Source organism: Meriones unguiculatus, chromosome 3 (genome assembly GCF_030254825.1).
Source record: "Meriones unguiculatus strain TT.TT164.6M chromosome 3, Bangor_MerUng_6.1, whole genome shotgun sequence".
Taxonomy (NCBI): Eukaryota; Metazoa; Chordata; class Mammalia; order Rodentia; family Muridae; genus Meriones; species Meriones unguiculatus.
Genome location: NC_083351.1, coordinates 72,547,236 through 72,570,153, shown reverse-complemented (window position 1 = coordinate 72,570,153; position 22,918 = coordinate 72,547,236). Strand labels below are relative to the sequence as shown.

Here is a 22,918-nt window from a genome sequence, read left to right as displayed (position 1 = left end):
CTTCAGGACACTCCATGAGTATAGCATAGCAGTGCTTATGAAATAGATGCAAATTGTAATGATTCTGACCATGAATAACCTTATGGGAAGCTTAGTTCTGATTGTCAACTTGACACAACCTGGACCTACCCATGAAGAAAGTCTCAATGAATGATTACGTAGATCACATTGGCTCACTGACAAGTCTCGGGGAGATTTTCTTTGACTGCCCTAATTGACATGGTAAGACATAGGACGAAAGCAGATGGCACCATTCTTTTGACTTGTGCCCTGGACTGTAACAAAATAAAGATAATTTGCTGAATACTAAACATAATTACTTCCAACTGATATCATTGTATTGATATTTATTTGAAAGTTTAGGAATCTTTTTATTAAGAAGATATAACCATAAAATAAAGCACGTTATATCTCATGTTAAAAAGAAAAGAAAAGAAAAAGTGAGGCACAGAACTTGTAAAAAACCTGAGGAGGGAATGGTAACATCTCAGTTCTCAAATATCCCCTACCACAGAGATCTTTCCCTAGAAGGCTGATGATTGGTGTGACTTGACAAATGTTAAGTCTACTGAAGTGTGTAACTCATTGCTTAAAATATTTCTCACCGAATCCCCACAGCTCCTAACACCACATGTCAAATGTCAGCGGCTTCACTTCAAGCAAAAGTAATCACTAATCAGGAAGACTCTAGAGTTATTGCCTCTACCCTATGCAGAGATGGCATGGGTGTGCCATGCCAGCAGGCATGGAGAAGAGAATTGAGCTCTTACTTAACTTGAGACAGTCTTTCTTGAGCTTCTTTCTAGAGATTCATTGGCTGAACCCGGTAGATCCAGGACCAAGAATAAAAAGAGAATGACCTTGAGCTAAATCAAGCCTATTTGAAGTTCCAGAGAAATACTTTTATGGCTGATAGGAGACGGTTTTTGTGCACTACTCTAAAGATTAATTAAAATCATAAAGGTAATCCTCCTTCAGTTTTCCTTCCCAAAGATACCCCAAGTTGGTATTACTTCAATGAAAGAAGGATGGTCGTCAAACACCTTATAGACAGAGAAAGTTTCTTCTCCAAATCCACTTCTTCAAATGAAAATTTAAACTCAAGATGTTTCCAAATAAAATAATCAATAATAATAATAATAATAAATTGATTGATTGATCAATAGCAAAAGTTCTAAGTACCTTCAGAAGAATTACTTTACAGAGATCAAACAGTAAACACTTGGTCTCTTCTTCCAATTGGACATGCAATTTTCTCAGGAGGAGCAAATTAGGAGGCACGAACTATGAGATTTTGAGGTTACAAACAAAGTTTTATCTTTTAGGAGGTTTAGGTGACTCAAGATAAGAGTACAAACCAATCACTACTAGTGTACTTTTCCATAACTCACCCAGATGATTTATTGCAGGAGAGTTAGCTCAGGGCATCTCTGGCAATGACATGGGTCAGTTTCTCGATGAAAGCATGATGGAATAGGAGTTGAATACTCTTCATTCATAGTAAAGTCATCCCAGCTAGCACAAATAAGCCTTCATTAGTAATTTTATGTTTTCTCAATTTGATATCAACACCCTTAAGAAAAAAAGCAAAGGCAAGCTAAGATGGTAGATATATTAATCTATTTAGGAGTGTAAATGTTCTTTTACAAACTATATTTAAGTCACAATAAACCCACAAACAGAATACTTAGAGAAAAGGAATCAGCAAAAAAAGAAAAAGTAGATTTGCTATATCAGCCAACCTGTATTGCCCAATTCAGTAGCTGACAGAAAAAGAGATACAGGATTCATTCTTTAGGGAAACATGATTTAGACTCATCGTGATTCCTTCACCTTGTTTCATTTAATAAGAAATTCTCATAAAGTAAAAAGCATCTGTGAACCTACAAAGACAAAACAAAAACAATGAGATCGTTTTCTGTTTTCTCCAGTGACTTGCTTTAAGATATACAATGAAATAGTCTTACTGTTCTGTCTGAAGCCCAGATTATTTGAGGGGTGAAGAGGGGAATTCAAGAAGAATAAAGAACTGTCATTTCATGAGTACATGGGTCTTCTTAGTACAGCACAGTGTGCTAGGAATAAACTAGAAGATTTCATTTGACTAATCTAATCTTCTCTAAAATGGTTTTATCCATTTTTATTATGATCTTACTAGGTGAGTTTCAAATAACATAGAACAGTGGAGGGACGTGACATACTATAAAATGCTTACCATTGGTGATAGACTCTGCATGTGGTAATGAGTGAGATAAGCTTTGGAATGGCCGGCTGACTCTTCACAGTCTGGCCTAATAAGTGCACTCTAACTTCCTTTATACATATATGCAAGACTTGACATGTTCTTTTTATTATTTCGCTCATTCTCTATATTCTTTGAGAGGTTTTTATTTCTCCCTTTCAATGCACTGAAGCCCTATTGACCACTTAGTGCTTTCGTTAAACCAAGTCCAATGGAATTAATCACTCTGTCTGCATTGCTCTTTCAGGAGTCCTAAAGTCTCCAGTGTAACACACATATTTTGTGCTTTTTCTTTTCTCACCTTATCTCCTATGACAGATTACAAGGATTAGAATTATAACGAATCCTCTATGCATGCTACAAGTCTAGCTGAGAATTTAGATGCATATAATTTTTGAGCAATATATCTGGAAGAGCAAATGAGTCACCAGCATTTCTCGTGAAAGAACAGCTGTCCCTTACAGAGCACTTGTCTCTATCTTCTGTGTACTAGATGGATGAATACTAGAGGGAGACAAAATGTAAACCTTCAAATGTGGGATCAAAAAGTAAAGGAAAACTGACATGAGAGATGGGCATTTTTTTTTTCAGGGTATGAGTGGATGGGGTGTTTAGCATCCTCTTTGTGTTTGGGTACCTTTGCTGCCTCTGAGATTTAGGCTGTTTATGAGGTGGAGGTGGAGGTAAAGGAAGCTTCTAAGACCTATTTCTATTTGTGAGTAGCCTGTCCCAATTTTCTAGAAGCCTTGGGGTTTTTACTACCAAGAACTCAGGAAAGTCTAGGGCCTTATCTGTCTCTCCTTTGGTCCATTGTCATGAAAGCACCACTAGCCAAGGAAAAATGTCCATCCCTGTCCAAATTTCTTTCCCTCTGGGCCCATATGAAGATAAATAAACTGTTTTCTTAAGGAGATGGAGGTAAATTAGCTTTAAATTCTTCAAATACAAAGTATCCAAATACAAAGAATCACCTGTCTTTAGTAGATTCCTAGGATCAGGTAATGGCACCAGCCTGTAAGTTGGAAGAAGTCATACAAAAAGGACACAGAGCAAATGAACAAAAGAAGACTTCTTGTCATTCAGGGAAACATTTCAATTTTAATTTGCACACTCTATTTAGGGTGGAATTTTTGTCAGGAGGAGATAAGCAGCTTCATTCTTTGGCAAGACGTCCTCTCTGATTTTGCCGCTGAGTAACCCCTGAAGAGAATACAGTATTTACAAACTAGGCTTCTGGCATGTTCTCCTCTACTTCCCTGTCCTCCGACTGTTCCAAACACCTCTTAAAATAGCTTTGCAAGTGCCTTCCCAGCATTCTCCAGGAGCACACCACGTTCCCAGTGAGAGTGACAGTGGTCTGAGACTACTGCATTCTGGCACCTCCCTTTGAATTTCTCAGGTCCATGAGACATTCAGTGTCCCAGACAACACCAGCTCCACCACTCACCACCAATTACGCCTTTTCTCTCCTTCTCCTGATAAAAACAAACCAAAGGAAAAACAAAACAAAAATTATAAAATCCTGGCATTTTATCTCAAAAACATTTATGACAAACTGATTACATGTACAGGTATTGGGTCTTCAAGATGAAGTAACAGTATTTGGAAGGAAAATCTATTGACATAATTAGGAAAGATGACATCAAAATGTGGCTTCCTACTTTGTCTCTTGTTCTCTCTAAAGATCCTTCATGGATAATTTTTGCAAATCTGGCAATAAATATGAGAACAGAGTCTCCTGATGACCTTATGAAATGAGAAAGCAAAAGAAAACAGTAGAATTTTATGTAACTTCATTAAAATGTTCATTTACCTTTTTGATTGTGTGCCTGGCCTTCAATAGCTGATGACACAAGCCTTTGATCCCAGCAATAGTGAGGCAGAGGCAGGTGGATTTCTGAGTTCAAAGCCAGCCATGTCTACAGAGCAGCCTGGGCTACATAAAGAAGTCCTATACCAAAAAATTAATAAATAGACAGACAGACAGACAGATAGCTAGATAGAAAGATAAATGAAAGGTGCATTTACCATGCTACCACCTACTTTTATTGCCTATATTTTTAAGTTGTCACACTTTTAGAGAATAAACATCAATATGATGTCTAACTCATTTTTCATTATTATTATATAATGTTCAAAGGTTAAGCTTGTTCCTTTGTATAAGTATTAACGTACACAAAGCATTATGAGCAAGTGCAAATATGTACTTTAAAAACTTAATAAAATCCTTAATATTGATATGAATGTCAAGAATAAAAATCTGGATAATGTTCACAAAATATCTACAAGCTGGAAAGTAGCTGCTATCAAGATTAGAATAACCTCCTCCCCTTCCATCTGATCCTACCCTATCAGGTCTCATCAGGACTGGCTGCATTGTCTTCCTCTGTGGCTTGGAAAGGCTGTTCCACCCTCAGGGGAAGGTGATCAAAGAGCCAGCCACTGAGTTCATGTAAGAAACAGTCCCTGTTCCCCTTACTAGTGAACCCACTAGGACACTGAGCTGCCATGGGCTACATCTGTGCAGGGGTTCTAGGTTATCCCCATGCATTGTCCTTGTTTCAAGTGTCAGTCCCAGAAAAGACCTCTGTGCCCAGATTTATTTGGTTCTGTGTTCTCCTTGTGGAGCTCCTGTCCCCTCCAGGTCTTTTTGTTCTCGCTTCTTTCATAAGATTCCCTGCACTCTGCCCAGAGTTTGGCTATGAGTCTCAGCACCTGCTTTAATACCCTGCTGGGTAGAGTCTTTCAGAGGACCTCTGTGGTAGGCTCCTGTCCTGTTCCCTGTTTTCTCCCTCCAGCTGGGATACAAAGTGAATAAACCGTAATAAATAAACAAATAAATATTTTTTTTAAAAAGTCACAAAAATGAATAAAAAGATTAGGATATCGTGTCGACCCGGGGTTGACTTTCTGTAGCATGAAATCCACGATGCAACCACCAACACAGGCTCTGATGCACTGGCACCATTTCTTACCTGCCATTAAAGTTTTAAAATCACTAATTAACTCACACATTGCCAATAAAAATAGCACCATTTTCAAATCATGGGTCACCTTGCTAAGCCATCAGATATAGAGGGATAGTAATTTGAAAATTAAAAATAAGATCTACACAGACAAGGAACTAAAACAAGGGGGCTTTAGGGAACCAGACCTTTCTTGGAAAGAACTGATGTCTAAGATTAAAACTCTGTGAGCAACATATTCCATAGAGGCAGTCAGAGTGATGATGGCAGTGATTACGGGTTGGATGCCAAAGTGTTCAGAAACCCCAAACCTGATCCCAATGTTGTGAACATGTGTTTTAAACCCACTGCTGATTCTTATTCATAATAGGTTTAACTGTGAAACAGAAGTATCAGACTAGACCATAATGAGCACTCTTCTGATTTCCTGAATGTATGTAGATGGAGGTAAAACATAAGGTTTCAACAAAAGCATATAAAATTGGTATATTTTGCCACGTGTTTATTTTGTTTAAGACATACGTAGATCATAAATCAAAGAGAACTGTGTGGATCTTCTCTTCTTAGGCTCCTAGTACATACTGAAGGCCCCTATCAGATAGGACGATCCTTGTGCAGCTAAGGACAGTCACAGCAAAGCTAATATCAATAAATGCAAAGTTTCTCCATCACAGATAGTGGAAGCCAGGATTTAAATAAACATTTATTTTTTTCTTATCCTGTTGATATATGATAGAGTGCAAGTTGGGTCAGAGAGATTAGCTGCAGAATGAACTCAGTTTTGTAAAAAAAAATTACATGTTTAGCAATTATTTATTAAATAAATGAATAGAAGCAAAAATAAATGAATGTTCCAATTTTATCATTACCTAGCAGAGTACATGATTTCATGATCAAAATTGCTGTTTATAAAAAGAAATGATATTAAATCTGTCCCTAGTACTGGGGAGAAATGTGTGCTATTTCAAACACATGGTGACCATGCAATGCAATGTACAGACACTGAGAAGTTTTGTCCTGTTGCAAATTCATGTGCTTGAGATAGAATAGATTAAGCTTAAACAAATGATCCTATCATATACCTACAAGGACTGCCTAAAAAAATTTTTGCTGAAGTTTGAATGGAGTATTGGTATTCTTTTTTTTTAACTTTTATTAGTTATACTTTATTCACTTTGTATCCCCCCATAAACCCCTCCCTCCCCCTTCTTCACGCATGCCCCTCCCCAAGTCCACTGATAGGGGAGGTCCCCCTCTCCTTCCTCCTGATCTTAGTCTATCAAATCTCATCAGGAGTGGCTGCATTGTCATCTTCTGTGGCCTGATAAGGCTGCTCTCCCCTCAGGGGGAGGTGATCAAAGAACAGGCCAATCAATTTATGTTAGAGGCAGTCCCTCTTCCCATTACTATGGAATCCACTTGGACACTGAACTGCCATTGGCTACATCTGTGCAGGGGTTCTAGGTTATCTCCATGCATGGTATTTGGTTGGAGTATGAGTCCAAAAGTTCCCTGTGTTCAAATTTTCTTGTTCTGTTTCTCTCCTTATGGAGTTCCTGTCCTCTCCAGATCTTACTATTTCCCACTTCTTTCATAAGATTCCATGCACTCTGCCCAACAGTTCGCCATAAGTCTCAGCATCTGCTTTGATAGTCTGCAGGACAGAGCCTTTCAGAGGCCCTCTTTATCTGATAGAGGGATAATATCCAGTATATAAAAAGAACTAAAGAAGCTGAAAAGCAGCAAACCAAGTAATCCAATTAAAAAATGGGGAACAGAGCTAAACAGAGAATTCTCGATAGAGAAATATCAAATGGCAGAGAAACACTTAAAAAAATGCTCAACGTCATTAGCCATCAGGGAAATGCAAATCAAAATGACCCTGAGATTTCACCTTACACCCATCAGAATGGCCAAGATCAAAAACTCAAGAGACAACACATGCTGGAGAGGTTGTGGAGAAAGGGGAACCCATCTCCACTGCTGGTGGGAATGTAAACTTGTACAACCACTCTGAAAATCAATCTGGCGCATTCTCAGACAACTAGGAATAATGCTTCCTCAAGATCCAGCCATACCACTCCTAGGCATATATCCAAAAGAATGTTGGTTTTCTATGTGGGAAAATGTATCTTGAGGGAAAACTTTCCCAAAAGGGAAACTTTACAGATTCTCTTATATTATTTCAAGGGATAATTAACATTATAGAAACAACAGAAGTATACTGGGGTAGTAGGAGACATAGAACTTTTGGCAGACAAAGGCATAAAATAATCATTAGATAATTTTTACTGAGTTTATCTCTGTGCTAAGATTAGAAATAGATTCAATGCTGAAAAGGAGGAAAAGTAAAATAAATTTTAAAAGAAAGAAAACATATTACTCCTATCCTTATGCAGTAGGCTTCTTCTAACAAAAGCATACATAATCAATAGGAATTTTACCATACCTATGAAGGATTTGAATATAAAAGTTAGCTAAAAGTATGACCTAGTGAGGTGTTAAAAGTCAAGTTAAAGTTATGTCATACGTTGTCTAATGATATCATTAGTTATCTAATTCAAATCACAAGTCAAATGATCAGAATGGCTACACCAAATTATCAAATTGCGTCAATCTGCCTGCAGACTGACAGTAAAGAAGAGGGCACAGTCCTGAGAAATGTTAAATGATCCCTCAGGACTCTTCTTGCTTCTGAACAGAAATGGGGATACTGGTAAGACAAATTCCAATTTGTGGCCTTTCATTCAGGGGCCATAATTCTTTCATAATTGAAACTTTCATTTAAGTGTTTAGCCATTTTACTGAACTGTGTTGTTATCATGACTGCTGAGTCTTGGGAAATCAGTTGACAAAAAGAACTGGAAAAGATTCAGCTATGTGATGTCCTTTATCCTCTACTCCTCAGCTAAACACCAGGGAGCAGAAGAGTCACCACAATTGGTAAACAATTTTTGTTTGAATTATTGAAATATAGTAGTGGAGAAATAGTTAACAAGATCCACATCATGGCAAGTAGCAGTGCCATATTCTTATTAAGCACTGTGATAGAGGTAAGCTACTTCCAGAAAGAATAACATGGAGAGAGTTAAAATACTTAGAGCACAAGATTTCTGCTTACTATTAGAAAGTTACAGAGTTTAAGAATATAGAAATGAAAGGTTAGAGGAAATATAGTATAAGAATAAAATAATATTATATATATGAAAGAATGTGTCTATAATGTATGGGTAAATTTATTTTATTGAAAGGAAAGGGTAAAGTTTTAAATTCCAGAGAAAACTGGCACAACAGATTATTCTCCTTATCTGAACCGAAATGACTTCTTATCAGGGAAAATCATGAAAGAGAAGCTAATGATCCTGCTGATGCAGTGTTCTGGAAAAGGTAAAACTGGAGAAAGAAAGTACAGAGAAGTGATGGTCAATAGCCAGGAATGGAGGTGGGTTGATAGGTGGGACACAGAAGAAGACTTTCTTGGGAATGAAGGTACACTGTATCATATCCTTCTGATGAATGCTCATTGTTATATGCTTGTCCAACACCAAGAAGGATGCCTGATGGAAGTGATAAACTCAGAAGATAGCACTATCACTGTCTAGAGGATATTTCCTTTGTGAAGCTCCCTGGTGTGTAGGGAGGCAGCAATCTGTGACAACACTCATATCTTTCACTCTAGTTTTGTGAATTCAAACTGTTCCAAAACATAAAGTCTATTTTAAAAACCTAATGTAGCAATAAAAATTATACATTGTAAGGAGAGAAAAAGCAACTTGAATCTTACATGACTGACCTGTTGATATTTGATCTCATTTCAGTTATATTAGAAATAAAAAGAAGACCACATAGGTTTGGGATAAATGGTAATTCATAAATGTAATTAAGTGTTCACTGCAAATGAAAGAAATAAATAATAATTTAATTAGAGAAGCAAAAAGGATTATATCATCTTTAGAAAATTTTATCAATATACGGTACAGTAATCTCAGGATTCTGAGAATTTAGGGAAATTACAGCATGATTTTAGAGCAACCATCAATTATTTCTGAAAGAGAAACCATCAATTATTTCTTGGTATCCCAAATACCAAGAATTGCCTACACAAAGGTGGAGGAGCAATGTCTATTAAGAGGTAGGGCAGCAGAGTTGCCAATTACAAAGTATAATCTAGATCCCAAGTCTACTGAAATAATGGTACCACAGCAGCCCAGAGAACCTAACAAACCGTATACACTGCTGTACAAACAATTTACTAACTGAGGACTTGGGGAGAGAAAACAGATCCAGGAGGGATGGACCATAGGTACATATATTGTGATAAAAAGTAACAAGCTAGTGAACATCAAAGGAGAGATGTCTGACAACTTCTTTCCCTTTTATGGAAGCAAGCCCTGGTATTTAATCTAGATACTTCAATAATGAAAAAGATGCCATTTATTTGTTTAAAGCAGAAAACTCACTCAGGAACAAATATGACCTCCTTTTACTGCTAAAAAATAAAATTAATTAAAAATTTTGGAAAACCCTTGGAGATAGAAGCTGAGGAGTCTTCACGTAAGTGGGAGCCTTTAGAGAAGATGCTGAGGTAGTGAATTTTCTGCAGAATGTTGTTATGTAATGACAAACTGCAAGGGAGAGAGAAGAGCAATTATCACTTCAATTAATTAGGGCCCTGTTGCCAGTCCCTTGTGAAAGATAATTCTTGATTAAAAGTGTCAGTATGTAAAAAATATTGACTGATATGGAAATACAGGAGTGTGAAATTTCAATTAATTGTAGCAAAAATTAGATGGTACTCACATTTACCAATAGACAGTAATGGCTCTCAGGAGTCTTGGGGTATATAAACAGTTAAGAATTGACAATTGAAACATACACAGGGAGAGAATTAGTCTACTGGCATTTTACTCCTCCCAACAATTAGGTCCTTCAGCCTTTTATTTGTGTATTTGCAATGCAGAAGTAAACATTAAAATAAGAGCAATTGCTTTATAGAGAAAGTCTTTTGGGAGCCTTTGTATAAAATAGAGACTAAATAATAGCACTATCACACTACTCTGTTTTGCCCTAATCAAAAGAAATGTCACGAACCTTTGATAAATACCTGTGAAATATTTTATGCCTGAGGAATTCTATACCCAGAAGCCTTTGCTGAAATATCTTCCACCTCTGTGCCTCATAAAAGCTCCTGCGGGACTTTTCATGCTCCATCACTTCCAGATATGAAGTGGACAAATTGGCTTCCTCCAGGCTGCTGGCCAACACAGTGGTTATGAGCCCCACCTCAGAGTCATTCTTCTAATGAGAGCTCTGTTTTTTCCATAAGGTAATTTTCTGAACTATGATTACAGGTGAGACTTAGCTCGGTACTGCTCTTCCCTTTCTCTTGGTCCTTGATTTTGTCAGACTCAAGTGCCAAATTTTCAGTGGGAAGCCCTCTTTAAAATGTGCCTGTTGTACACCAAAGCAAAGCAAAAAGAGCAAGGCTTCGAAATTGTTATTTCATCTTAGATGTGGTCCTGATGGAAATAGCTTCAGATGCAGACTTAGACCAAGTTATTCAGTGTCAAAAAATAAATAAAACCCAATTTCTATTAACTTTATAAAGAAAACATAATGAGTGCGTACCACATAGAGTAGATTTGAGGTATAGAAACAATATAGTGAAAGAAAGAATTGACAAAAGTTGTAAAGTTTCATAGAGGCATGGCACAGAAACTCTTACTTCATGCTGTGCTTTTTACTTTGCTTTGCTGTGTGTGTGGGTGGTGGGGTCACTATTGTAACAGGAGACTGTCTTAGTTACAAATCAGAAATTTCCACTAATATGTAAATGTTTAGTCACAGAAAACATCCTATCAGGGTCATTTAAAAATAAAACCAGCCTGGGACTTTGTCATCCATAGTACCCCTCCTTCAGAAGCATCAGGACTCAGCACACAGGGAAAGAGACTAGTGCTATCTGGGTCTACACATGTAGATATATAGCTGCCCATTTTATTGACAGAATTTTAGAGAAAGGTAATTCTGAGGACAAAGCAAGAAAACAAAGAATCTATCTGGAAAACTTACTTTGGCGTTATGGCCACTTATTTTCTTCTCCCTAAAATGAAGCCAAATATTGCAGTCCAAAAAATTCAATTAGGAAATGAGAGAGAAATTCTATTTATCTCATGTGAGTTGCGGCAAAAACCTCTTCCCTCCAAATGAGTTTCAAGGAAGGTACAAAGAACACCATCTAGTTCAACAATACAAATTTGTGTGCGCAATGTATTTGATTATCACTACTAATCAAATTGTTCTGTGCTTAGCATTTATGAAATGTAGAAAAAATTAGTCTTCAGCTAACTCTATAGATAACTGACTCACCCCTATAAAGAACCCTTGAAGAGTTAATAAATCAACAGATAAGAGGCTCCAGTTTATTGGTTTGATAAGGAAAAGCATATCTGCTTTATTAAAATGGGAATTGTCTTCTTGACCAAGAGTGAACCATAGCCTCACAAATGATCATTAGAGCATTCCTATTCCTCCTGCTTACTGGATAAGTCTGTCCCCTGGGGTCACCATAATGTGTGAATATTTACAGCAATTATAATCCAATCTACCCCCCTTAGAACTGAAGACAATTCTATCACTCTTACTGAATCCTCCCTGAGGGACTGGGAAAAGAAAGAGGAAGGGGAACAGGTACTTGCCTGTGTGCTTCCCAGTATCAACCTAGACACCATGCAGAGAGAAGCACAGAGGTGCTTTGGAATCAAAAGGATTTTATGGTCTGGGAAAATATCTGTGAGAAAAAAAAAAAAAAAAGAAGGACCACCGAAGGTGAAGAACTGAAACAAGGCTTACAAAGGTCCTTCCAAGGCTAAATATAAGGATGTAGCTATGGAAAGGTAATTGAGCTGCACGTAAACAAGCTGGTATGCAGAAGACAGACACTGCTACCCACGACTGTTCTGAATTGTTATTCATTGCTTACACTGGAATCTATCTGAGAAATTGAAAGGGTTTGGACCACACCAATCTCTCTGACTGGATCTTTACAGTCTATAAAGAGAGACAGAGCTTTCATGATAAAGCCCTATAGGAACATTTCACGGCTGAGCATTCTATCTGCTCTCTCTCTCTCTCTCCAATGTCTGGTAAGTTCTAAAGCACCCTTTTACTATTAACGTGGGCTCCACTATTGCCCACTTTGGGATCATATCAGACACCTGCTAAAATCTACGTTCCTGAGAGTTTTCTTGCTGTCTCATAAGCTTTTCAAAAGAACAGAGTATTCTAGGTATTCAGACTATGAATTTATCTCTTTAAAAAGCCTCAGAGGGTAGTAGTAATTTAGCCAGTTCTCAGAATCCTGTCATTCAAGCACAGGCTACGAATGTCGACTGTTGAAAACCTGTGTTCCTGTGTGCCTAGAGCTCACCACCCAAGGGCAAGTGGATTCCTAGCCTCCAAAACAAAAACCCTGCCTTCCTGAGCTGAAAGAGAGCAAGTCACTCCAGACACAACCCCTACCACACTTCAATCATTCGCTTTCATTTATCTTGCAAATACAGATGTTCAGTTTTATTGTTTCATTGTTCCACGTACTAGACTCTGAACCTAAGCTAGTGTGTAGCCTAGAAAGATTTTTATACAATAAAATAGAAAGGGACTATGAATATTTATGGAGTTATAAACATCTATGCAAAAAATTTTGTTAGAAAGTCAGTTAGCCATTTTAAAAACTCTATCTTATCACTTCTCAGCCTTTTGCATAAGATTAAGTATAAAATAAAAATCAAATCTCCTTATTGCCAATGTATTGTAAATGCATGCTTTTTGTTACTAATAAAAATATGTCCATTGTTCTTCTATTTTCTTTAAACTGAAATTTTAGCTCTAATTGTTATTTTATGATCAGTACCAGATTAAGTCAACTAAATTTGACAAGTATTTTAATTTTTCAAATACTTTATCCAGGAAAACAATTTATTCAAACCCATAGAATGCTTTAAAATAGTAACATTGTCTTTCCCTTCTAAAACACATCACAGTGACTATTAAACACCAATGCCATATTATTACTACATTGATTCTGAATATAAATAAAATCTGTTTATTGTAATGATAACATCATTGATAAATTAAATGAAAGGGAAGAAATAGAGAGGTGGAAGAAAATGGTGAGAAAGAACACATTGGCTAGTATTTGTTTAGCATTTACTCTGACTGGGTCAGGATGCTAAGCTACTGTGAGTTCTGTCTTTGCAGATCAAAAATAAAGAAATGGCGAGTCAAGACACAGCAGGGAAGAGAGGCTTTATCAGTGATAGATTGTCTCACTGTATCAGTGATGAGAAGGTTCATTCCCATCACTGGAGAATTTTTAACAAGAGAATGACATGTTCTGTTTTGCATTATAGAAGGGGTACTCTGGCAGTGAGAGAAGAAGGTGCAGCGCAGAGAGACTGAAGAGTGGTGGGCCAGTTCAAACATCATAATGAAAATCTGAAAATTCTTTGTCCATGGACATTTGGGAGAGGAGTTCTGGAGACACCCCAGAGAGAGCACACTCGTCTCCCTTGCCACTAAAGTAGAAGAACCTGTAGAATTTGGAGTGAGAAAGAAAGAAAAGGTGTTCTCAGCATGTCAGCCTCATGTCAATTTGTTGGGTCATGAGTGATTAATAAAAATATGCTCATTAAAGTAGAGGAAGAGTAAAATGTTTAGCCATTTCCAGCAAGAAACTCTCCTCATTCTAAAGACAGAAGACTTCAAATTTTTAAGTCCGCAGACCAAAGTAAATAGATTATTCTACTAGATTCTACTGGAAGTACCTCAGTGCAAGCTCTCTGTCTCCCATAAAGATATTTCGCAACCGTATTAAGCATGAAAGTTCTGAATACTTACATAGGAAAATAGAACTTTCTAGACCTATGCATAGTAAACAGCACTTAAAATACTTAGGAAACAGAAAATCTTTCTGTAATATTGTTGTTTAAACTATGTTAACTAACCTTCATCTTATTTTTATCTTAAAATTGAAAATTAAAGTGTCTTCTAAGCTTTAAACAATGAGCGCCTCATAACCAAACAGAGCACTTTCTGCCTTTGAACACCAGAGGGCATCATTAGGCGTATTAAGGTTGGCTAGAGGGAGAAGGGTTGAGGGGGAAAGAATTCCATTAGTAATGACAGAAACTGCTTCTTATAGTATACCCTTATCTACCATGAAACATTACCATGGTAACAGCGGCAGCTAAGATGATTGTAGATTTAGGTCATAGTATAAAAGGAACTCGAGTATGTGAGAAGAAAAAAAAGAAAATAAAATGAAGACAAGAATAGATAGCGTAAAAGCTATAACTTCCCTGCCTCCTCCCCAGCTGATAGCAGTTCACAAAGTTACATGCGCCTTGCAAAGCGGAGGTCAACAATAAAGTCTGATCAAAATTAAAGGAGGTCATTGGAACTCAGATCCAGAATGTCAGAAGAAAAAATTATAGAGAGCAACTCATTCACCAAAATGCAACAAAGAGACAGCCAGAATGGACATTGACTTGTGAACTTTCTCGTGCAGTACCCATGTTTCACATTGGGGAAGTCCATTTATCTACTTATCATGGGTTCAGCTGGAAGACATCAGACCTCTACGTTATTCTGAGAGGTAGATGTAGCACCTGGCAAAATGCCTGGCAGTCTTAATGCCTTTGATTTCTTCCACCAGGGATAATAACTAACTAAATAGAGTAAGCATGTTGTGCCAACTAAAAATCCAGTTGGCACTGATTCTTTTTAACTCGAATGTAGGGGATCTAATCAGAAAAGGCAGAGTTGAACTAAATGGATGGAGAGAGCATGATTGAAACTGAATATTACAGTGCTTTCCCGGAACACAGCAAAATACCAGATATGCCTCTGTATACAGTCAATTAGCACAGTACTGGAGTAAAGCCCTGGGAGTCCAGCAGGATGTTTTACATGTTGGGGCTGCAACATACTAGCTATGTGATTTGGGGGTCATCACAAAGTCTCTGTAACTGCAGGTTTCCTTCACTGTAAAATCAAGAAAATAGCATCTGTCTTTTAGGATTGTTGCAATGAGTAAATGGATTCATATTTACTCATTCAACAACGATTTATTAAGTTCCTGGCATGTGCTTGACACTATTTAAAATTGTAAGGATTTGTAGCAAGACAGATAATATAATGCATGTAAGCTGCTTAGGAAAGTATCAGGGATTTAGCATAAAGTTTGAAAGTGCCTAAGGAAAGATGACCTGCTTCCCATAATCTACCCCCCCACACATATACACACAGAGAGGAGAATGCATATACACATGTACATACTACAAGAGAATGCAGCAGAGCGTAGGATGTGCAGACAGGACGCTTGCACTGCTGACCCCTAGTGAAAGGTGTTGGATCATCTATCTGCTCAGTGACCCAAAGGAAACAGAGCACAAACATATGATAAAGATGATGGGCAGTTGTGACTAGTCACAAGGAGAATTTTAACAGGGTTTTATACATATGAGTCCTTGTGAGGACTAGCATGGAGATCAAAAATAATACACCAGTGGAAATGTAACTTTTATGAAGAAAACCAGTCCTTCAAGGAAACTCCGTGACATCTTGTTTGTCAGTCTAATTAAGTAAAAGGAAGATCAGATGAAAAAGGCTCTCTGGGTAGTTACAGGGGGAGATACTTAGGATCATTTTTTCACATAGTGATATATCAAAACCACTGTCAGCAGCTGAGTCTGAACCACACTCTATTATGGTCATTTATACAGAATCCCTTATGCTTGCTTTTCCTTTTTCTTTCTCCCATTTTCTCTTTTCCACTCCTGCATTCTCATTCTCTTCTGAATTGTCTACTTCCTTCTTTCTCTTCTTCTTCTTTGTCTTCTTCTTCTTCATTTCATTTCCTCCTTCTTCTTCACCTCCTTCTACTTTATCTGTTACTGTTGATCTTAAAACAAGTCTTCTCATCAGTCAGCTTAGTCTAAATTGACCACTGGACATTCACACTTTAGTTCTCTTCTTGCCAGCCATCGGGGTACCCACCTCTAAGATACCCAAGCCCTCACTGCCCTTAGTCCTGGGGATGGGCTATTATAGATTGAAATTGGGAAATTGTCCCTGGCTTAGGAGTGTGTGTGTGTGGGAGGGGCGGGGGGATGTCTGGGTAAACAAAGAGATAAGTCACTTTTAGAGCAATTTGTTATTTTTGTTTTTAAAGACAGCAGTTTAGCACCCCCCCCCATGGCTGCCTGTGGAAGCTCATTGTAGGAAGATATTCACCTATATTTTAACTGGTAATCTATTCCACATCTGCCTTCCACAGTTGAGAGCTGCAACCATGTTTTCTGGGTCCTCATGCACTTGAACTATAATGGGGATAATGCAATCCAACTACTTTCTTCCTCCAGTTCCCCTCCAGGCACCCTCAGGCACACTTACATAAGCACACATCATTTCTCCTTTTATAGGATGACAAAACATCTGTCAGGCAGCCTACTCTTACTTTCAGTCCTACTACTCAACTTTCCCCTATGTCCACTCCACTATATTAGCAGAACTTTCAAGCAATAGACAAACCTGGGGTGAGGTTCCTGATATTTGGGGGGGTGGGGTAATTTGGTATTTTTAAACTTCTTTGACAATATTATTTCGTGTCATAAAGTCCATAGAGTGGATGTGAAGGTGTTTATCAATTATATTGCCAAAACTTCAACACATTATTAATGACAAGGTGACAATCTGAGTTCCTCTGGCTCTAACATGACTTCTTTGTCATTTTCTAAGGAAAAGCTATAACATTGTTGGCACAAAGATCTCCCGACAATTGACCACAGTCTCAAAAGTACATTTTCTCAATTGCAGCCCAATACAGTTCTCTGCATGAAAGTGTGTCTTGGCTAAAACGACTGGTTTTATTCCTACAGTCATGATTGTCCTTGCAATATTCTTCAAGACGACTCGGGAATGCCTGATTATGAGAGCATTCTATTTAAGTGTATCAAGAGCTCTGTTATTGCTTAGCAATGAAAAGAAAATATCCACCCTATACTTATCGGGGCAGCTTATATTTATGCACCTGATTGCCTTTAGAAAACACTGTGAACGCCTTTGCCCCACAATCCAGAGTTGGTTAACATGGAGTTTATGAACTCAGCTGATTCTTTGAGGGAAGCCCTCTGAATTTAGGAGTATGCCAATTGCAAGAAAGAGAAGGAAGTTGCAGGCCACTCCAGCACTCCACCATAAGACTGCTCTGTGCAGGTTGGGAAAAAGCTGCAAGACACCCAGTGTTGGGGCAGAAAAATCACCTCCAGCTGCACCTCAGGAGTGCCCACCTGTCTCAACGGCACCAGCACAGCCTCGCCACCACACTCCAAATTTCCAAGATCTGTCTGATTGTCATAGGGTTTCTCTAGAGAGTAGGCGCAACTCTCCTCTCCACTCAGCTGGAGAGGCAAAAGCCTCCGCAAACATGGCCAAGGCTGCAGATGCTGGGGGAATGCCCAAAGGTGTCTGGGCGCTGGAGCACTAATGCGTGAATAGCAGAGCTTTGGGATGTGGGTTTGTGTCACCAGCTGCTTGTGCCACGGGGACTGAACGTCGTAAGATTTCCATATACCCACTGCCACCCAGCGCAAAATAAAGAGCAAGAAAAGCAAAACTAGAGAAGAAGAAAAAGAAAAGAAAGGAGTAGAGAGGAATGTAAGGTCAGTGTGGGAGATTCCGGACCTGGAGTGTAGGAGCAAGGGTCTTCCCGCTGTGGGAAGCTTTGGAGCAGTGGGATTGCAGGAACAAGCTCGCAGGGACTGTGAAGTGACACAAGGACATGAGAGGGCAGCTTGGGTGATGTGTCAGCGGGCAGTTCTGCTCGCCTTAAGCGTCTCTGTCCATCTCTCTGCCCTCCTCCCACCTCTTGGCAGTGAGTGCTTCTCTCCGCGGGTATTTGCACACAAGCTCCTGAGTCCGCATCGCAGAAAGGGACTCAAAGACCTGGCGACCCTCCCTTGGACTATTTTGTGACTCAGAGGAGCCTTGGGGGCACAGAAGGACCAGAGAAAGAAAGGGAGCCGCGCATATTGAAGAAGGGCAGAGGCAGAGTGTATCCCTTCCCCACCCCCTGGTAGCTCAATAATTTGGATGAATTCTTGCCCCTGGAGCACTCTGCAAAACAAGCTTCCCTGCCTGCTAGACTTGTGAAATTCCAGGGCCATGGATGGGTGAAGCGCACAGGTGGAATTTCTGAGGGTTTTTTTTTTGTTTTTGTTTTTGTTTTTGTTTTTGTTTTTTTTAATCTGCACCTGGGTTTAGACCGCACCTCAGAGGCTCCCAGAGCCACAAGTTAGTGGTGACAGCCCAGCTCCGCAGGTGCCAGTAGCAAAGGTCATTTGCAGCACAGCTATCCTCACCTATGACCTGAAGTGTGGTCCAGTACCCACCATGAGTTGGGAGGCCAGGCTCTGGCAGCATCTGAGACCTCACCAGCTCCGGGCTGGAGCTTTTTCCTCAGCCACAGTGGACATTCAGCCTTTCTGCACCGGCAGAGGAAAACTGGCTTGCAGGGGCTCTCTTCTCTTTCTTCCTGGGAACGTTCCCAAACCTATCCCCCATCCCAGCTCTTTTACCAAGATCCGGGGACCTCATCACCAAACCTGTCTCCCGCAAGGGAAGGTTCTCTCCCGAGGCAGAGTCAGAGGACGGGGTGGAGTGGGGCGAGAGGAGCCTCCACCCGAAATGCTCAGACCCTAGGGGGCTAGATCGAAGAGGGATTGAGCAGGGGAGACTGAGCTCTACTTGCCTTTCCCACAGCAGCATCTGGAATGTAGAGGGTGGGGGGATGAAGAGGAAGGAGGAGGGTCGGTGACAGCAGAGGGGACGGCAGCTCAAAGACAGAGCCTGGGCAGCGCCGCTCACAGGCGGCTGTCGCCACGTTCCCCTGGACTGAGCGACCCCGGTGGTTCCGCTGCCCCAGCCCTGAAGCCCCCCTTCTTTCAGACCCGCCAAGGTACGTGTCCTCTCCTGTAAGCCGCAGATGCCAAAGTTTCCATTGGAAAACCTGCACGTGTCAGGGACCGCCAAGCAATCCCTCCAAACCCAGACCCTCTGCGGCCAGGGTCGGGTGATTGAGAGGAGCAGCAGGGTGCCGGGGCCCTTGGCGGACGGTTGGAGAACCAGGCGGTATAGCAGTGTCTTTACCTGTCGCTGACTCAGTGGTCCGGGCTCTGCTCTGGTCGAGTCTGGCCGAAGCGAGGAGCCTTTGGCGGGCTCAGGTTGAACCCGCTCCGGCGCGAGCCTCACGGCTAAAGAGTCCTCAGCTGGCCGCCTGCTCGCCTTCTCCCTGGATCTTGTGAGAGAAAAGCGAAAGATTAGTTGTCGCCGCCGCACTTGCACTTTGACGGGGGAGGGGGAGCGGAGGAGGGAGACTGCGGACCCCAAGTCTCCGGGAAGGCTGAGAGGGGCGCCTTACGTGGATCCTCTCACTTAGTTGGGCTGGAACCCAGTAGGCTGTTCAGACCGGAGTTAAAATGACTCTGCCACCACCCTGAACATCACACCCCCAAAGACAGGCAAATAAGACTTTCAAACCTGGCTTTCAGGGAGACGACTGTGGACACCGAAATAGAAAGGAGACCTGGATAAGGCGAAGAGCTGGGCGGGTTGCATTTCTTCACCCGAGTGCCAGGAAGTAGTAATTAGTGTCTGGGAGCCTCGCTCAGCCACTTCTCCCAGCGCCTCTGGCGATTTCCTAGTGGGATCTGCGACTTCAGGGCTCTGGCCAAGCTCGCACCGCAGGCTGGCGTGTGCGTGTGTGCGTGTGCGCGCTTGTGCGTGTGTGCGAGATTGTGTGTGTGTGTGTGTGTGCCCCGCGCGCCTGCTCCCAGGGTCTCCGCGCCCTCACCCGCTGTGTGTAGCAGCAGAGTGAGAGTGGTGTCTCTATTTGTGCGTTTGTGTTCGATTAGAGCGGCGATGGGCGGACAGTTTCTGGAGAGAGCATTTACAATTTTCTTTCCATCTGACAGGATTAGTTGCCGTTGAAGGGGTTCCTCCAATGAAATCTTCCCTGCGCTCTGATTTGGCGGTTCTTCCGTGCAAATATGACAGCTTTCTCTCCCAGCTCTTTTCTACATCTCTCCACGTCCATCCCCGGAGCCCACCTCTCCATCTGCAGTTTTTACACCTCAACCTTTGCAATCACCACGACCACTCCTAAGCCCCAACCAGCAAGTGCCCGGTTGCTACAAAGGTGACAGGGCGCTTTTGGAAGAAGGCTTGTTGATTGCAGAAGACATTAAGCCCCGTGTTTCCAGGTGGGGACAATGTTAGAATAAATGCAGTGTACTTTGTACTAACTAGATAGTCATGGTGAAGGGCTCAGACTGTTTATCTCTTTGGATGTTGACTAATATATTAGAAAAAACACTAAGTTTTGTTTATCTGTCTTTGCTCTTTTTTCCCCACACAAGTCAATGTTTATGCTTTCCGTCAATTAAGGGGAAGTACTAGTCCACCGAAATTTGTTGGGAGGCAGATTAGGTGCCTATGGAGAAAACTAATGATATGAACTTTCTGTGTGCAAAGCATGGACTACTTTTAATTTTATTAATAAAAATTTATTTTCCCAAATTTTAGCCATTATTTTAAAGTATAGACTTTGATAATATGATGGTGTGATTATTCTGAAGTGTGCTTGAGGACAACACTTACTTTTTATAAGGAATGCTGTATGTGATGACATAAATATGTGTCGCATGATGTGGTTTTTATTTTCAAATACAATTAAAGAAGAAATAGTTGAAACGTTAAGCTAAATAACAAATAATGGGACATATCACCTTTTGATTACAGAAACAGAGAAATTGCTGTTTATTATGAGTAAGATTCAGCTCAGTCTTGTTACCCTTTCTTTGGCCGGGTGCTGAAAAGCACACAGAATGATGAAGCCACGGTTCCTTTACTACCTAAGTTTCTCATCTTTGAGAAGAAACAGCCATACAAAGCTCTTGCACAGACAAAGGTTGACCATCAAGATGATAAATATACACCAATATAAATTCATTGGTAAATGAAAATTCTGCAGCTGTGTCTAAGCAGGAGTGGCACAAATTCAATTTTGCTTGATTAAAGCAATCCTTGTACAAAGGATGGCAATATTCGTCTCTGCCCTCTATAGCCGCGCAGGCGTTCCACCAGGAGCTGTTTAAGAAAGGCGGTTCTGCACTTCGTTCTCCTCAGCCTCCCCCAGCACTGGGTTTCTGGTAGCAAATATCTGGGTGTTTGTTTGTTTGTTTGTTTGTTTTGTTTTGTTTTGTTTTAATTTTCTTCATCAGGTACTCTTGAAAATAAGTTCACAGTCATTCCATTTGACATTATCTCTAAAAAGCCTTTAGAAACCCCCATTGCCATAATGTGCCTGAGGTTATTTTTTATTATTATTATTTGTACATATATGCATGCTTACACACACAGACAAACACACACACTGAAACTGGGCTGAAAAAAAAGAAATACTGAATTCTTGGCCAGTAACAAGTAAGAAAACCCAGTCATTTATTGGTCTGTACTCTGGTTCTGTTTTTTTTTTTTTTTTTTTTTCCCATCATGAATGCTTTTTTTCCTAAAAGGATCTACCTATTCCACGAAGGGAAATAAATAGCAAGCAAAGGCTCACAACTGTCTCAGGCTTTTGTGAGGAGCTGCAAACAGAAGTGGCGCTTTCAGTAAGCATGCCCATTTTCTTCTCTTAAGTCATCACTGAAAGCAACTTTAGTGTGTATACTTGTATCTCTGCCGCTTAGTGTGTGATGTGGAGAAATTACTTAACCATTCTGAATGTCAACATTTTAGGCTATAGAGTGGGTTCATTGATATCTTCTAGATTTGTGTCAAATAGAACAGTAGAAATAATTAATTGCTGCAAAGTTCTCAAGAGATTTATTTATTTATTTATTTATTTGCATAAGAAAATTTAACTAGGCTTGCAAAGTGTCAGTTAAGATTTAAGGATTCTGATTCCTGGGTCATGCCTGTGACCTCCTTGAAAGTGTTTATCAGGGAGCATTGCCAACATAACCAATGATGCTATCCACCAGCGTGATGCAAGATGCATGTTAAACATAATACATCATCACATTGGCCCCTGGGAGCCTCAGTCTTTCCCCCTTCTAGTTTCTTTCTGTACAGGAAATCATTGTATATTTTCTGAGCATTTTATTTTCATCTCTTAAGCAAGTTCACTTTCTGAGATAAAAGAGAGTTCCTTCACTCCAGGAATATAGCGTTTGCATTTATTAGTAACTCTTGGTGTGGAACATTTTCAAAAGTGCTTTTTAAAGACTTTGTAGAATGCATCTGTGGGTTTTCCTTTATCTGCATGACTATTTTCCACCTCAAAGCACTCTAATAAATTAGTAATTTCCACTTGTGAAGACAAACTTCATTATGTACCTCCTTATAACACCAGGGATAGGTGTGCAATGAAGAGCACCAATGCCTGGAGGGTATGACTTTGAATCTTTGAGAAAGCTCACTTTTGAATAAGACTATAAATAAGGTCACCAGTAACATAAGAAGAAGGGATCCGATTGAGTCTCAGTTCTGGGGATGTTGATTTCAGTGCAAGACTTCAACAATTAGATACACAAATCTGCATCCTCTTGTTATTAGTGGATGAAGAGGATGATGAGTTGAGCTCTGGTGT

At 40.0% G+C, this 22,918-nt stretch overlaps 1 protein-coding gene and 1 long non-coding RNA gene across 6 annotated transcripts in view; one reads left to right on the top strand and one right to left on the bottom strand.

Annotated features, from left to right (window-relative positions):
* The window catches only part of Chrm2 (cholinergic receptor muscarinic 2), a 164,253-nt gene extending 144,008 nt beyond the window's left edge, over positions 1-20,245 (bottom strand). For 2 of the 3 annotated variants that reach the window (XM_060380184.1, XM_060380183.1), the window contains exons 1-2: positions 19,807-20,245; positions 19,417-19,564 (exon numbers count right to left, since the gene is read on the bottom strand). The gene's annotated coding sequence lies outside the window, so the exon portion shown is untranslated. Of the gene's footprint in view, positions 1-19,416; positions 19,565-19,687; positions 19,774-19,806 lie in introns of those variants that run through there. The other variant, XM_060380185.1, reaches the window with a different exon arrangement.
* The window catches only part of LOC132653087 (uncharacterized), a 103,403-nt gene continuing 98,607 nt past the window's right edge, over positions 18,123-22,918 (top strand). For all 3 annotated transcript variants that reach the window (XR_009590753.1, XR_009590752.1, XR_009590754.1), the window contains exons 1-2: positions 18,123-19,225; positions 20,241-20,528. This is a non-coding gene — a long non-coding RNA (uncharacterized LOC132653087). The remainder of the gene's footprint in view (positions 19,226-20,240; positions 20,529-22,918) is intronic.